Below are 16,234 nucleotides of genomic sequence, written 5' to 3'. Positions count from 1 at the left end.
CTGGTGATAGCGAAGTCCAGCTGATGCCAGTGGCGAGACCTCGGGTGTCTCCAGGACCCTTGGTGGAGAAGAATGTGTCAGTCAGACAGAGGTTGTGGAAGGAGTGGAGCTCAAGAAGGCGTTCGCCGTTTTCGTTGAGCTGGCCAATCCAGCGGGGCCAGGAGTTCTGATCCACCCCGATCCGTGCTTTATAGTTACCGAGCAGAAACAGCTGCTCCTTGCAGGGTTCTGCTGGATCCCGGCCTCAAGCGCTTTGTAGAATACATTTTTCGCCTCGGCTGAACGGCAGAGTCGGGAGAGATGCTGAAGACGTTGGCTGGTACAGAGGCGGCTGTGAGATGGAGAGAGAGGATTGGTGCAGAGCCTGACCCCCAATTTCCACCGGACGTGAAAGCGCTGTGCCGCGCCGCGGAGCACCAGCGTCTTGCTCCAAAGTCAACGCACACCGGGAGCACAGCACAGCGATGTCCGGATGGGGTGGGCTTCTCCTCGGAGAGGCTCCCTGCTCTCGATATCACACAAACACATGATATAAACAGAGAAAAAAACACCTCATTTCGCTTCTGCAAGATCACTCTGCTCGTCCAGCCACATTGCTCTGTGATTTAAAGTACTTCCAGCAAGGGTGAGTACATGGTTTATGTTTTGATCTCAAATGAGAGCTTTTCTTTATCCAACAGTTACTTTTGTTTGTTTTATTCTATATAAAAACGGTCATTTCCACGTTTGCTACTGTCTGGGACCCTGTTGAGCTGATTCTCGAGCCTCATGAGGCCGCGTAGTGACGATTGTCTCATAGAAGGTAATGGGTTCTAAGTGCTGCGCAGTACATTTCAAGGCACGGCGCAGCGCTTTCGCGTCCAGTGGAAATTGGGGGTGAGGATGGCAGTTTAACAGAGGACAGAAGGGAATTTCCCACAGCGAATCCAACACTGTACAGGCGCTGTTCGTCAGGCTTCCTGTTCCTGCCAGAAGAGTGTATCGTCCTCCTCCTTCAGGCTGCCGCTGCCCGGGAGTGGCGTCTCTTGCAGTGCTGAGATGTCTATATTGAGCCTCCTCAGCTCACGGTCCATGATGGCAGTTTTCCTGGCGTCATTGATTTGCTGGAAGTCGTCAGAGGCCAGGACACATTATTCTGACGGTCCAGGTTGCCAGACTCAGAGCTGGCAGCTTTGGTTTTCTGATGTTGCCTGGTGCAGTGACTACAGTCCGGGCTTCAGCTTTTGGCCAACACTTCAAGCTCCCATCGAAGTAAGCCGACTATGGTGGGCCAGCACCTTAAGGGCTGGGTGCTGTCCAACTAAAGGATAGCTGACCAGTGGGACACGATGATCCCTCCCACCATCGGGAGACAGCCTTAGGCCCCGAGCTTACGCCAATCAGCACTGGGCTTTTAACCAGTAACTGCGCCTCCCCATATTGAGCTGCTGCAGGAGGCGGCCTGGAGTGACCCCTCCAGGGCACTGGACTGACCCCTCCAGGGCATTGGCCTGACCCCTCCTGGGCAGGGCATTGGAGTGACCCCTCCAGGGCACCGGAGTGACCCCTCCTGGACATTGGAGTGACCACTCCAGGGCACCGGAGTGACCCCTCCTGGGCACCGGAGTGAATCCCTCCAGGGCACCGGAGTGACCCTCCAGGTACTGGAGTGACCCCTCCAGGGCACCGGACTGACCCCTCCAGGGCACTGGAGTGACCCCTCCAGGGCACCGGAGTGACCCCTCCAGGGCACCGGACTGACCCCTCCAGACCCCTCCAGGGCACCGGAGTGACCCCGCCAGGCCACAAGCTGGGGCGAAGTTATGGAGGAACTGAGGTGCCCAGTGGACAGGTCCCCCCCCTCTCGGCCTGGTAGTGTCCAACAGAAGTCACAGTCCAGTACAGCTGGTACCACGTTGGCTACAGGAGTTGCCGGGAGATGCCGCAACACGGGGACCAACCACCTTCGGGGCTCCACTCCGGATTTTCTGTTGGGGGGGGGTCTCCCTTAGCCTTTGTCACCCTGTCACCTTGTTACCCATAGCTGGGTGTTTTGTGCGGCACCAGGGCATATCCACATGCCGGTGGGAATGCGAGCCTCACATGCCCGGCCCGGACACACCTCCTCCCTTAATGCGACGGGTTCTACTGGGCTACATCTCACTAGTAGATGAGAGAGAGAGAGAGAGACTTCCTGACCCCACCTGACACCAGTGAGGAACATCAGTTATGAGGAGAATAACTCATGATGAATTGTAACAGAAAATCTATGGGGGGCCAGCCGGAAATGCTTCCAGTAACAGCAGCATTTCTACTGAAGACTGAGCCGATTTAAAGCAAACATTTCACAGTGTGGATCACATGACGCCCCAGAATGAATTAATTCTCTGAACCTCCTGACTAGCAGTGGAACAGAATTACTTCATTCATTAATCTCAGGGGAAATTCTGGAGAGTGCTTGACTTTATACTGGAATCCCTTGCCAGACACTTCTCCTCTGTTGTTCCCAAATGGTGGAACGAACTACCTAACTCTGTGCAGTCCGCCGAGTCCCTTTCTACTTTCCAGAGACAATTGAAGACTCAATTGTTCAGAGAACACCTAGGGACCTAATCCGACCCCAGCACTTATGTACCATTGACTAAGCTGACACAAAAAAAAGGGAAAAAAAAAAGAGAGAGAGAGGGGGGGTAGTGGCTCCTCTTCTGCAACTTGATTGCAACTCCCTTGACCAATCGCACTTGAAGCAATTGAAGCATTTACTAATGGTTTCTTTCTTATGTCTGTATTCTTGCTTGTGTTGTACGTCACTTTGGACAAAAGTGTCTGCTAAATGAAATTGTAGAATTGTAGCTTCTTTCTGTCCCTGCAGACTCTCAGTAAAGCAGGTTGAGAGTGAAAATTCACCAAGTAATCGATCAGTCAACATTGATCGGTTGGAATCAGATAAGTGCTGAGACGTGACGGGCTGAAAGCATCTTCAATACCGGAATCAGTGGAACTGGTCCCAGGTCAGTAGAGATGATCACTGAACTGATGTTTTCCTGATCTGCAATGATCAGAGGTCCGGGCAGGGGAGGGTTTCAAACCAGCAGCAAGGTCAAGAGGACAGAGGGTCATGAGGTCATGAGGACTGAAGGTCATGTGGATTGAGGGTCATGAGGACTGAGGGTCAAGCCTTTCCTCAGTGAGATCTCACAGATGAGTTCAGTTTGGTGTACTGGACCTCTGAAGGGTTCAGTTTGGTGGCGTTGACCTCTGAAGGGTTCAGTTTGGTGGACTGGACCTCTGAAGGGTTCAGTTTGGTGAACTGGACCTCTGAAGGGTTCAGTTTGGTGGCGTTGACCTCTGAAGGGTTCAGTTTGGTGGACTGGACCTCTGAAGGGTTCAGTTTGGTGGACTGGACCTCTGAAGGGTTCAGTTTGGTGGACTAGACCTCTGAAGGGTTCAGTTTGGTGGACTAGACCTCTGAAGGGTTCAGTTTGGTGGACTGGACCTCTGAAGGGTTCAGTTTGGTGGAGTTGACCTCTGAAGGGTTCAGTTTGGTGGACTGGACCTCTGAAGGATTCAGTTTGGTGGACTGGACCTCTGAAGGGTTCAGTTTGGTGGCGTTGACCTCTGAAGGGTTCAGTTTGGTGGAGTTGACCTCTGAAGGGTTCAGTTTGGTGGCGTTGACCTCTGAAGGGTTCAGTTTGGTGGCGTTGACCTCTGAAGGGTTCAGTTTGGTGGACTGGACCTCTGAAGGGTTCAGTTTGGTGGACTGGACCTCTGAAGGGTTCAGTTTGGTGGACTGGACCTCTGAAGGATTCAGTTTGGTGGACTGGACCTCTGAAGGGTTCAGTTTGGTGGCGTTGACCTCTGAAGGGTTCAGTTTGGTGGAGTTGACCTCTGAAGGGTTCAGTTTGGTGGCGTTGACCTCTGAAGGGTTCAGTTTGGTGGCGTTGACCTCTGAAGGGTTCAGTTTGGTGGACTGGACCTCTGAAGGGTTCACTTTGGTGGACTGGACCTCTGAAGGGTTCAGTTTGGTGGAGTTGACCTCTGAAGGGTTCAGTTTGGTGGCGTTGACCTCTGAAGGGTTCAGTTTGGTGGACTGGACCTCTGAAGGGTTCAGTTTGGTGGACTGGACCTCTGAAGGGTTCAGTTTGGTGGACTGGACCTCTGAAGGGTTCAGTTTGGTGGACTGGACCTCTGAAGGGTTCAGTTTGGTGGACTGGACCTCTGAAGGGTTCAGTTTGGTGGACTGGACCTCTGAAGGGTTCAGTTTGGTGGACTGGACCTCTGAAGGGTTCAGTTTGGTGGAGTTGACCTCTGAAGGGTTCAGTTTGGTGGCGTTGACCTCTGAAGGGTTCAGTTTTGTGGAGTTGACCTCTGAAGGGTTCAGTTTGGTGGAGTTGACCTCTGAAGGATTCAGCTTGTGTCCTCTTCATTTGCCCCGTCAGCAGCCAATCAGCAGCCTGTGTTCGGAGTGGTTCCTCCGTTTGCTGCTCCTCTTAGGGACGTTCTCCAGCTCAGAGCGGTAAGAGCTGGACAGAGCCGTCCAGTGAGACAGTGACGTCCCTGTCCTCACCCTCTTACTGGACAGAGCCGTCTAGTGAGACAGTGACGTCCCCGTCCTCACCCTCTCACTGGACAGAGCTGTCCAGTGAGACAGTGACATCCTGTTGTTTCCATAAAGACATGAAGCGCTGAGAGGCGTCTTCTGTCTCCATCATGTTCATCTCTCTCTGGGTGGGAGGAGCAAGTTGAGTGGAGGTGTGGTTCTCCTTCTGGGAAGCGACCACCTGGAACTCTGCCGGTTCCAGGTCGGTCCGACCCCCCAGGACCCTGGAACTCTGCCGGTTCCAGGTGGGTCCGATCCCCCAGGACAACCACTGACCAGCTTTTCTTCTTCTGCAGATGAAATTCACGGATGCGATGCGCTCCAAAGCTCGTCTGTCCATCACAGGATCGACCAGTGAGAACGGCCGCGTCCCGGTGGCTTACCTCCGCCCAGGATTACCCATGAGCCTCAGCATGACCGATCTGTCCTGACCACGCCCGAGCCAGTGCCTTACAGCCAATCAACACCCCCCCCCGCCCCGCCCCCTCTGAGAAGTGACCGCCAACACTCGGCATCTCTTCCGGTGACGGATCGCCACTCGCCGCCGGCCAATCCAGAGTTCAGCCATTCACATCTCTGAGGACTCCTGATCACAGCCTGGGAGGACAGGACGGACGTCCTCCAGCGCCCAGCTGTGACCCCCACCCCCCACCCCCCCAGAGACAGGAGGCGGCTCATCTCCCAGACACAGTCAAGCACAGCGGACAGTTTTCTAATGCGGCCACTTCGGCGGCTCCTGTACAGAACTCCTGGTGTTCATGCAATAATCAGGGATGTGATCAGGAATCCAGTGTAAACCTGGAACCGTGCCAAGGGCCAGAACTGACGTCCTGAGAAACCACGTCCACCAAGTATTAGTCATTGTGATCGAGAATTATACCCACAATATTATCATTATTGTTATTGTTCCTAATTCTTTTCTTTTTCTATGCCTGAAAAATCCCAAATGAAGAGACTTTTACTAGACCCCAGAGATGCATGATGGACTGCACACACACACACACACACACACACACACACACACACACACACACACACACACACACACACACAGGGATGGGTCAACATTCTGTCAGTGATGTTTTCTCAGCGGCGCCTGAAGCTCACACAGGAAGTGACATCATCTAAAAGCGACCCGGGCCTGTCTTAAAGACGGGTGGAGTTCATGAATCTTTTTCCCGCCGCTGCAGACGTTCCACACGTTCACTGACCACTTCCTGACGCTGCCGCTGAAAACAGTCCAGTGTAGCGCTTCCTGGTCTTCTCTCGCTCCGGTCGCTGGGCTCCAGCTGCAGCTCTGGCTGTTTGAGCGGATCCGCTGGATCCGGCCAGGGATCCAGCCGGGAATCCTGAGGATCCAGCCAGGAATCCACCGGATCCAGCCAGGAATGCACCAGATCCATCCGGGAACCCGCCGGATCAAGCCAGGGATCCAGCTGGAAATCCACCTGATCTAGCCAGGAATCCACCAGATCCAACCAGGGATTCTCCGGATCCACTGGAGCCAGCCGGGGATCCTCTGGAGCCAGCCGGGGATCTGCCGGAGTCATGCTGAGTTCGGCTCCAAGGTCAGCCGGCCGGCCGGATGCTTCTTGTCCGGGAGCAGAGATCTCTGTAGACCAGCCGGACGTCACTCCCGTCGTGTCAGAGTTCCAGGAGATCGATTTATTGAACGGGAGCTTCTGCAGAAGAGGACGCGATGAAGAGAGCAGAACAACGAGGACATTTTGAAAGCGGCAGTATCACAGTTAGTCCAGAAAGAAAGAGAAACAAACGGCGCCATTTTGGAACAAAAACCCAATTTAAAAATCCTGATACTGATGTGACCGGAGTTTTTTTTAATTATCGACGGGACCTGAAAACTTTTACAAAACCAATTTATACCACAAGGTGGCGCAGTGGTGCAACTTCCTGTGGAGCAGCAGGGTCTGCGGTGTGTGTGATACGGTAACATCTGGATGGTAACATCAGGCAGGAAGTGGACCACATCAGGCTCGCTTCTCTGTTTTCCAGTCAAGATCTGAAAAAAAAAACCTCTTAAATCAGCGCCGGGATCAAAAATCTTTTCTACGAAGACACACAAAAACCCATCAGTTTTCGTCTGAGATCCGGCTGTTCTCACTCTGTAACGCTACTGCATGGAAATAGAACACGGTGGAAGAAGCTCCCATCCCTGTCTGTAGGCCCACACACACACACACACACACACACACACACACACACACACACACACACACCACACACACACACACACACGCACACAAACACACACACGCACACACACACACACGCACAGACTGAGCCCGGTCTGCGCTCTGGGCCGATGGCAGCTGCTGATGCTGAACGCTGAGCCGGGTGGAGCGGAGGACTTCCTGTGAGGGAAGCGCCGCTGCGCCGGACCGTCATGGCCGCCGGACCGTCATGGCCGCCGCCACGCCACTTTGCATGTCACTTTGAGTTTTTCTCAGCCTGAAGCTGCATTTCAGTGTTTATTAACGATAGTAATAAGAGTAATATTAAGAGTATTAATTGCAGTATCAATGTGGTTCTTGTTATGTCCAGTGTTTGCTTTGGAGAGCGAGGGTCTGCTGGGAGGGGGCGGGGCTTCACCTCTCCTCTTGCTCTCATATCATTTCTGCCATCAGCACATGGTAAATACCATCAGTCTGAATCCAGGGGAGGATTTAAACACGTTCGCTTCACCTCCGTCTATAAGCTCATTTTCTATTCAACTTTCCGTTTTGACCAACATCTTGAAAAATGCTTTTTCTTCAAGGAAAAAAGAAAATGATATATCTAACGCAGTGTGGGCAATATTTTTACATCACGTTTATCTTTCACCATATTAAAGTTTCTTGGTTTGTATGATTTGTCCGACAAATGTTGATATAAAAAAGGAAGAACCAACAAAAGTCTGTTTAAAAGCTGAAAACAAGTTAGAAATATTCTTCTGTAAAACAAATGTAAATGTATGTAAAAGACTGTAGATATATTTATAACAGAAAATTCCCCAAAAAGTCCCGAAGGCGGGAATTTGTAACGATGTGCGACAATTAAATCCAATCTTTAATGAAAGAAAGTATTAAAAGACTTTATCAGATGTTAGAACTGAGCGTCTGTCTCGTCTGTCTCGTCTGTCTGTCTGGTGTCTGAGTCCACGTCTGAAACAGTCCCAGGCTGGACTTTAGTATGTCCACTGTCCAACTGACCAATGTCTCCAAGGGACCCATCTGTCCAAGGGACCGATGTCTCCAAGGGACAGATGTCTTAAAGTGACCAATGTCTCCTAGGGACCGATGTTCAAGTTCAAGTTTATTTGTCATATACATTAGGGTACAGGGTACCATAAGCAATGAAAAATGGTTTGCCTTCAGCACCCTCTCTGCAGTGAATAAAAAATACAATAAAAATAAATAAGTACAGTTTAAAAAACACAACACCAACAACAAAAAAATAAAACGTTATCAGCGCCTCCTCAGGCTAATGTTCATGAGCCGCACCACCTTAGGATAAAAACTGTCTCTGAATCTACAGGTCTTGGTTTGTGGGCAGCGCAGACGTCTTCCTGATGGCAGGCAGGAGAAGAGAGCCTGAGCAGGGTGGCTGGGGTCCTGCATGATACTCAGGACCTTTTTCTCACAGCGCTTTTCAAACAGCTGACCAATCTGAGGCAGAGGGGATCCAATGATTCCTGATGCAGTCTTTACAGTCCGCGCCAGCCGAGCCAGATCATGTTTTGTAATGTTTCCAAACCACACCAGGAGACCAGAGGTCAGAACGCTCTCGATTGTGCAACTGTAGAAGTTTGTGAGAATTTCTTTGGACAGTCCATATCTTCTGAGGCGTCTCAGAAAATAGAGTCTCTGCTGGGCCCTTTGAATGGCACAGCTGATTTGAAGAGACCAGGTAAGATTGTCACAGAGATAAATGCCCAGGAACTTCAAGCTGTTTACCACCTCAACTGGAGTGCTGTTAATATGAACAGGTCCACAGATAGATTTATTCCTCCTGAAATCTATGATGAGCTCCTTTGTTTTTCCCACGTTCAGGGACAGATTGTTCTGGTGACACCAAGTGACCAGGCTTTGTACCTCTTCTCTATAGTACACCTCATTGTTGTCAGATATGAGACCTATGACTGTCGTATCATCTGCAAACTTAAAAATCCTGTTCGTGGGACGTCTTGCCACACAGTCAGAGGTATACAGATTATACAGCAAAGGACTTAAACAACATCTTTGGGGGGCCCCGGTGTTTGAAACAACAGTGGATGAGTAGGTGGTCCCTACCCTCACAGTCTGTGGACGGCCTGTCAGGAAATCATGTAACCATTTGTAGCCTGAAAGTTACATTTAATAATCGTGAAGATTCTGGGCAGTGACCAATCAGAAGACTAGATCAGCTCATGGAGTGGAGAAGTAGGAGACTGAACACGTCTGAGTTAAGCGGTACCTTTTTTATATAAATGCAACACCACAGACTAACAACAAACATAAGTGAAAAAAACAAAAGAACAATAAAGCCTTAACCAATAAAGCGATCTTCATACAAACAAATCAGTGTCGACAGCGGACACCAACGCTGGTTCTTGATTGTTGATCACCCAGCCGGGGATCAATGAGGTTCCCGTCAGAGACGGAGCAACACAGTTCTTGAGTCCACCTTGAAACGTCCAGAGAAAAATCCAAGGGTTTAGGAGGGGAAATGTAATGATAGAAAGGTGTGGCCCAGAGATAGGTTGCAAAAGGGACAAGGAGATCAAGCTGCAGGGTAGAAGCCGTCCTCCCAACCCAACCTGAGCAGATTGGGTTCCACGTCAGACTTGCATCTCAGGTGCAGCTTTCAGCTCGGGCCTAGCGGCTCGCCATCGACCTGGCCTGCGTCAAAACAGGGCTAATCAATCAATATTGTGCACATTGAATCAAGACTAGTCATAAATACAAAAATATAATTCCATGTTGTACAACACATCGTCTTATTAAAACTGGATTTGAATAAATACAGACTAAGATCTTCAGTGCATAGTATCACAGACAAACAAACAGCTCCAGCGATTGGCTGGGCTGAAGTAACAACACCAGCATCATAACTGGTGTTAAAGTGCATAATTTCATTTCATGATTAACAGACTAGCAATCAATTGTCGGATAAATAAATAACAGTGTTTCACATCTTGATTGACATAGACATATTCGGAATACAACCATGAAAAGGAATGAATGGAGGCTAAGCTAATGCACGTATGAATGAATGAGCGGCTAAGCTAACGCTAACGCGACTCACCAACTCCTCAGATTGATCGCGCAAAGCTGGTTTCCACACAGCACCACGGCTCCGGTAAACTGCTCCTACACCCCAACATTCATGATGTTTAGTTCGGAGATGGTTTAGATTCAGTTTGTGTCAGCAATGCTCCAACCTACCGGCAGCGTCCCTGTCCGTCGTGCGCCCCTCTCATTACTTCCGGGTGCCAGTCGGCCACCGGAGTTTATAGATCGTGATTGGACGCACGGCGTCACGTGACCGCGTGACGTAATGACGCGCGGAGAACGAGGAGAATTTTGAATAATTATTTAGGGAAATTAATAAAGGATATTCTAAGGCAAAAACCCATTTTCCCACCTGGGTTACACATTGACAGATGGAATAGCTGAGGCCAAGATCTTTTAGCTTAGTTACAAGAATAGATGGAATAATTGTGTTGAAAGCACTGCTGTAATCAACAAAAAGCATCCTGACATGTCTACCTGGCCGGTCTAGATGTTGTAACACAGTGTGTAGGGCCAATGAGACAGCATCCTCCACAGCTCTATTTTCCCTGGAGGCAAACTGTAGCTGGTCGGTGGTAGCACACAAGAGCCACGTCTTAAAGGGACGGATGTCTCCAAGGGACGGATGTCTTAAAGGGACGAATGTCTCCAAGTGAGCAATGTCTCCAAGGGACCGATGTCTCCAAGTGAGCAATGTCTTAAAGGGACGGATGTCTCCAAGGGACCGATGTCTCAGGGACTGATGACTTAAAGGGACTGATGTCTCCAAGGGACTGATGTCTTAAAGGGACTGATGGCTCCAACGGACCGATGTCTCCAAGTGAGCGATGTCTTAAAGGGACCGATGTCTCCAAGGGACCGATGTCTTAAAGGGACTGATGTCTCCAAGGGATCAATGATTTTCAGACAGAGGACAGAGAACTTTCTGTCTGAGACAGCGTCCTCTAAGAAGACTCGGCAGTTCAGCCTGTATCCAGGTGTCAACCTGCTTGTTCCAGTCTGTCCACACTGTCCCCCTGGGTGATGGACTCCAGGTTTAGTCTACCACTTACTGGACAGAGTCCTGGATCACTTTCCCAGTGCTGTCCAATCCTGAAGACCTGAATGAATTGTTCCAGGTCATCTCCAGGTCGTCTCCGGGTCGTCTCCGGGTCGTCTCCGGGTCGTCTCCGGGTCGTCTCCGGGTCGTCTCCAGGTCGAAGTGTGGAAACTTCAAGGGGGATGGACCCTTTTTCAGACACAGCTTTTTTTTCCCACCGTTTTGAGGAATGCAGTTATTTAAAAATGAAGGCGCTGATCAGAGCAGGATGAAGTCCATCGAAGTCGTGGCTGGTGCATTCCAAACTCTGGCAATTAAGGCAAAAAACAAACAATGAGGCCACAATGAGCTGCGAAAAGGCAACGAGGAAATCACAGCATATTTCAGACTTTTTCTGACTCTTCAAAGCTGCAGACACTTCCTCACAGAACGCAGGATGCAGAGAAGACCAATCGGACACGACGATAGCGACGCATTAGGGCCATGCAGAACCAGAGGCACTAACAGGAAGTGTTTTTAAAATCTGCATTAAGAATGTAGATAATAGTTTAAGAATAACTAATAAAAATCAAATCAGAAATTGAAGAATACAGTAATACTGTATCACAGCTTCACCCTTAGAATGCAGACATCTTCCTCTGGTCCGAATACGGCAACATAGGCAAGACAACTTTTTATTTTATATATCAGTGATATTTATACAGTGTCTACTATATTACGTTTTGTTCTTTTTGCTGATGACACATTTTTTTCTGCTCTGGCAAGGATCTAGATTCATTGGTAAAAAATATGGAACAAGAAATGGTTCAATGTAAATAAGCTTTCATTAAATGTTACAAAAATTAAATATATGTTGTTTACAAATCAAAAAAGTGCAGAAAATATTAATTTAAGTTTGAACGGAACCAATCTGGAAAGAGTTTCAGAATTCAGATTTCCAGGAGTCATCATTGATGATAAATTAAAGTGGAAGCCACATTTTGGTCAAATCAAAAAGAAAATTTGCAGAAACCTTGCTGTTTTAAGTAAGGTCAAGTATATTCTGAATTACAAAACAAGGAGGATTCTTTATTGTTCATTAATTTTACCATATTTTATGCATTGTTCAGAAGTTTGGGGGAATACCTATAAATCAAATTTCTTGTCATTAGTTTCTTTACAAAAGAGGGCAATTAGACTTCTTCACAGAGTTTCTCCAAAGGAGCACACACACATGAACTGTTTCTGAAGTCGGGACTATTAAAACTGAAAGATTCAATTACTTTGCAAACATTGTTGGTTATGTTTAAAGCCAGGCAGAATTTGTTGCCGAGCGGGCTCCAAACCCTTTTTACAACAAAAAGTTTTACTAGTTGAAGGATGTATGATTTTGAACAACCATAAGCAAGAACAACACTTGTGTATGTGTATTTCTGTGGCTGACGTTAAAGCATGGAATGGAACTGACAACGAAATGAAAAAATGTTTAAATTTTGATCAATTTGAGTTTAAGCTTAAACAGTCAATTATGCGATTATATGAAAAAGTGTGAAAATTAAGATGTATATTCGTGTTCTCTTCACAGTGTATGATTTAAGTCACATAAGGTCATCTATGTGTTCTACAATATGATATTGTTTTTACAATATCGTATTTATGTTATGAGAATGGGGTAGGGGTTAAATAAGACTGTTCTTCAACCTACTCCTGTTCTTTACTTCATGGTATGTATTTGCTTTTCTTTTTTTTCATAATTTGTATAAGATAAATGTATTTATTTTTAATGCTTACCATGAAAAAATAAGAACAAAATAAACGAAACGAAACGAAACAAGAAATGACTTAAAGCTCGTGTCCGGAGTTTTCATTTCTTACATTTCAAAATAAAACACCATCGTCGCCTTCAAAATAATCTCCATTCGCATTAATGCAGCGCTCCAGCCGTGTCTCCCACTTCACCAATGCATCGACAAACCCGTGCGTAATTGTGCCTTTAAGGACCTGCTGTGGTTTTTTTTTTTTTTGCTCCTCCTCCACATCTGCAGACCGCCGTCCCATCAGCTGCTTCTTCAACTTGGGGAATAAGGAAAAGTCACACGGGGCCAGATCTGGCGAATAATTCGGATCGGGGAGGACAGTCATCCCATTCTTCGTCAGAAACTGCGTGACGCGCAGCGCCGTGTGCCACCATTCCGGCAGAGACCCGGTGCGGCCCCAAATCCTGGCTTATGATCCTCCGGCAGGGACCCCAGGAGATCAGCCACCTCTCCAACGCCCCGGCGTCGATCTGCCATCACAGCCGCTTCAATTTCCCCGACAATTTGGGCTGTGCGGGAGGTGGAGGATCGTCCTGATTTGGGCTGATCCTCAGTGGACATCTGGCCCTTCTTAAACCGCCCGAACCACTCACAGACCTGAGTCTTCCCCAGAGCATCATCCTTGTAGACTTGCTGCAACAAGCTGAGTGTTTCTGCTGCTGTTTTTCCAGCAAGAAGCAGAATTTAATGTTCGCGCGCTGCTCTGGCTGTCAATCAATCAATCAATCAATCAATCAATCAATCAATCAATCAATCATCAATTTATTTTTGTACAGCCCAGTATCACAACAACAGCTGCCTCAGAGGCTTCAAGATGTTACATTGGTTGGTAAAAATTTCAAAGATTGATAATGACTTTGATGATAACAATGAATCACAGTGTAGTGTCTGTATAAACAGTCCACAGACAGAACAGAGTGAGAACGTTGACATCAGACCAATAAACACAGTGGCATGAACAGTCCACAACAGCTCGTCAATGACTGAACTGAGTCATGTTAGAATGTTAAAACAATAAAAACAGTGAATAAGCATAATGTTAATATGTCAGATTCACAGTAACAAGACAAAACGAAGCAAACACCGCCTTAGACCCTCACATCCGGCAAGAAAAACCTCCAGAAACCCAGTGGGAGAAGAAGAGATCTTGGGGAGAACCACAGTATGGAGGGATCCCTCTCCCAGGGACGGACAGCTTTGGCAACAGCTAGCATGAGACAATAAGAAGTAAAGCCTAGGACTATGTTGAGGACAGTCCGTTGGACGGTCCAGCACCAGAACCACGGATCCCAGAAGTAGAACCGAAGCCAGTCCACGGGCACAGCACCGACAGGAGTGTCCTCCCAGTCTGGACGGAGCTTGTTCGTAGGCCCTCGTAATAGTGGAGTCAGCAACTGAAACTGGAGAAGACTCCCCCTCGAAGGGGGGGACAGCAGGTGAAAAGCAATGAACGGACTAAAGGGAATAACATTCAGACATTAGAGGATAGGGCTCAGTGCACCGTACTTCCCATAGCATTCTAGCTCCTAGGGCAGCTTTTAATAATGATGGTTTAGAGTCCCTAGCTGACCTGATCATAGGCTGCATCGAAGAGAAACGTCTTGAGCCTAACCTTAAATGTGGAGACTGTGTCTGCCTCTTTGACACCACTTGGAAGCTGGTTCCATAAAAACGGTGCCTGATAGCTAAAGGCTCTTCCACCTAGTGTCCATTTAGAGACTCTAGGAGTCACCAGTAACCCTGCATTTTGAGAGCGAAGTGCTCTGATTGGTTGATAAGGCGTTAAAGCATCTTGGAGATAGGTCGGAGCCATCCCATTTAGGATTTTGTAAGTGAGGAGGAGGATTTTAAATCTAACTCTAAACTCGACAGGAAGCCAGTGAAGAGATTTTAGAACAGGAGTAATGTGTTCACGTCTTCTAGTTCCGGTTAATAATCTGGCGGCCGCATTTTGAACCAACTGAAAGTTTTTTAATGCACTTTTTGGGCAGGCTGCGAGAAGGGAGTTGCAGTAGTCCAGTCTAGTAGAAACAAATGCATGGATGAGTTTTTCAGCATCGCTTCTAGGTAGAATGTTTCTTATTTTAGCTATGTTGCGCAAGTGGAAATATGCTGTTTTACAAGCCAGGTTGATGTGTGCTTTAAAGGAGATATCCTGATCAAATAAGACCCCGAGGTTCCTGACAGTAGAGGAGGAGGATACACTGACGTTATCTAAGGTGATAATCTGTTTGGATAGACACTCTCTCAGTTTATGGGGGCCTAGTATAATGACCTCTGTTTTGCCAGGATTCAGACGGAGATAGTTCGTAGTCATCCAGGTTTTAATTTCTCTGATACAGTCACTGAGTCTGTCTATTTGATTAGTTTGATCAGGTTTCATAGATAAATACAGTTGTGTGTCATCTGCATAGCAATGAAAATTGATATCGTGACTTCTAATTATGTTCCCTAAAGGAAGCATATATAACAGAAATAAAATTGGCCCGAGCACGGACCCTTGAGGAACCCCATAACTGACCTGGGAGCACGGTGAGGACTGTTGGTTAACGTGAACAAATTGGTACCTATTAGATAAATAGGATTTGAACCAGCAGAGGGCTTTTCCTCTGATGCCAACCTCACCGGATTTGGGCGGCGCAGGTAGGTGACGTGTGATGTGGTAAGTGACGCACTTCCTGTGAGACGGCAGATTCAAACTAAGCCTGCTGACAGATTCATTTCTTTACTGAATTTCACTAACTCGGCTCTAAAAAGTCGTAGAAGTAGAGAAATTAGTGTGTTTTAGGTTCACCCTGGAGCACAGTGAAGAGGATTCGACCAGCCTGACAGAGTACATAGATCGCTGCTTCGACCGGATCGTCATGGGGAAGCCGAATCAAACATCCACCCCCTCTACTTCCTCGTCTAAAGCCAAGAGACAGCGGGAGGAATCGTCTGGAGCTATTTCTCCACCTGCGAACGACTCAACGGACGTTCTTATCTCCATAGATAAGAAACTTTCAAGCCTCGATGCTCGCCTGAGCCTGTTGGAAATCCTCCACAAGGAGTTCCAGGCTGTGCGCGAGTCGCTGGAATTCAGCCAGCAGCAGGTCGAGGCGCTGGCGGCGGAGAACGTCAGCCTCAGAGAGTCGGTGAAGACCCTCACGGAGGGGATGACCCAACTGTCAGAGGAAAACAAGAAGATTAAAGAAACGGTGATGGATCTCCAGGCCAGGAGCATGAGGGACAACTTAGTGTTCTCTGGAATCCCGGAGCAGACGGAGGAGGACCCCGAGGCGACGGTGAAAAGTTTCATCAGAACGCAGCTGAAGCTCCCGGAGGAAGCGGTGAAAAACATCTCCTTCCACAGGATCCACCGCCTGGGAGGGAGAAGACCCGGCGAGTCCAGACCCAGACCCATCGTGGCCAAGTTCGTTAACTTCAAACAGAAGGAGCAGGTGAAGAGCCAGGGCTGGCAGCTGAAGGGAACCCACTACGGCGTGAATGATCAATTCCCGAAGGAGATCCTGGATCGGCGCAGAGTTCTGTTCCCGATCAGGAAAAAATC

The 16,234-nt window shown here is 48.2% G+C and overlaps 1 protein-coding gene across 1 annotated transcript in view; it reads left to right on the top strand.

The window, feature by feature from the left end:
- The window catches only part of LOC115390422 (glutamate receptor 2-like), a 56,205-nt gene extending 51,225 nt beyond the window's left edge, over positions 1-4,980 (top strand). The window contains 1 exon segment of the mRNA XM_030094289.1: positions 4,876-4,980. The gene's annotated coding sequence lies outside the window, so the exon portion shown is untranslated.
- Positions 4,981-16,234: the final 11,254 nt, after the last annotated feature.

The sequence above is a fragment of the Salarias fasciatus genome, chromosome 6 (assembly GCF_902148845.1).
Source record: "Salarias fasciatus chromosome 6, fSalaFa1.1, whole genome shotgun sequence".
In the NCBI taxonomy this organism is placed as follows: domain Eukaryota; kingdom Metazoa; phylum Chordata; class Actinopteri; order Blenniiformes; family Blenniidae; genus Salarias; species Salarias fasciatus.
Note: the sequence above shows the minus strand (reverse complement) of the source record. Positions and strands in the feature narration are given on the sequence as shown.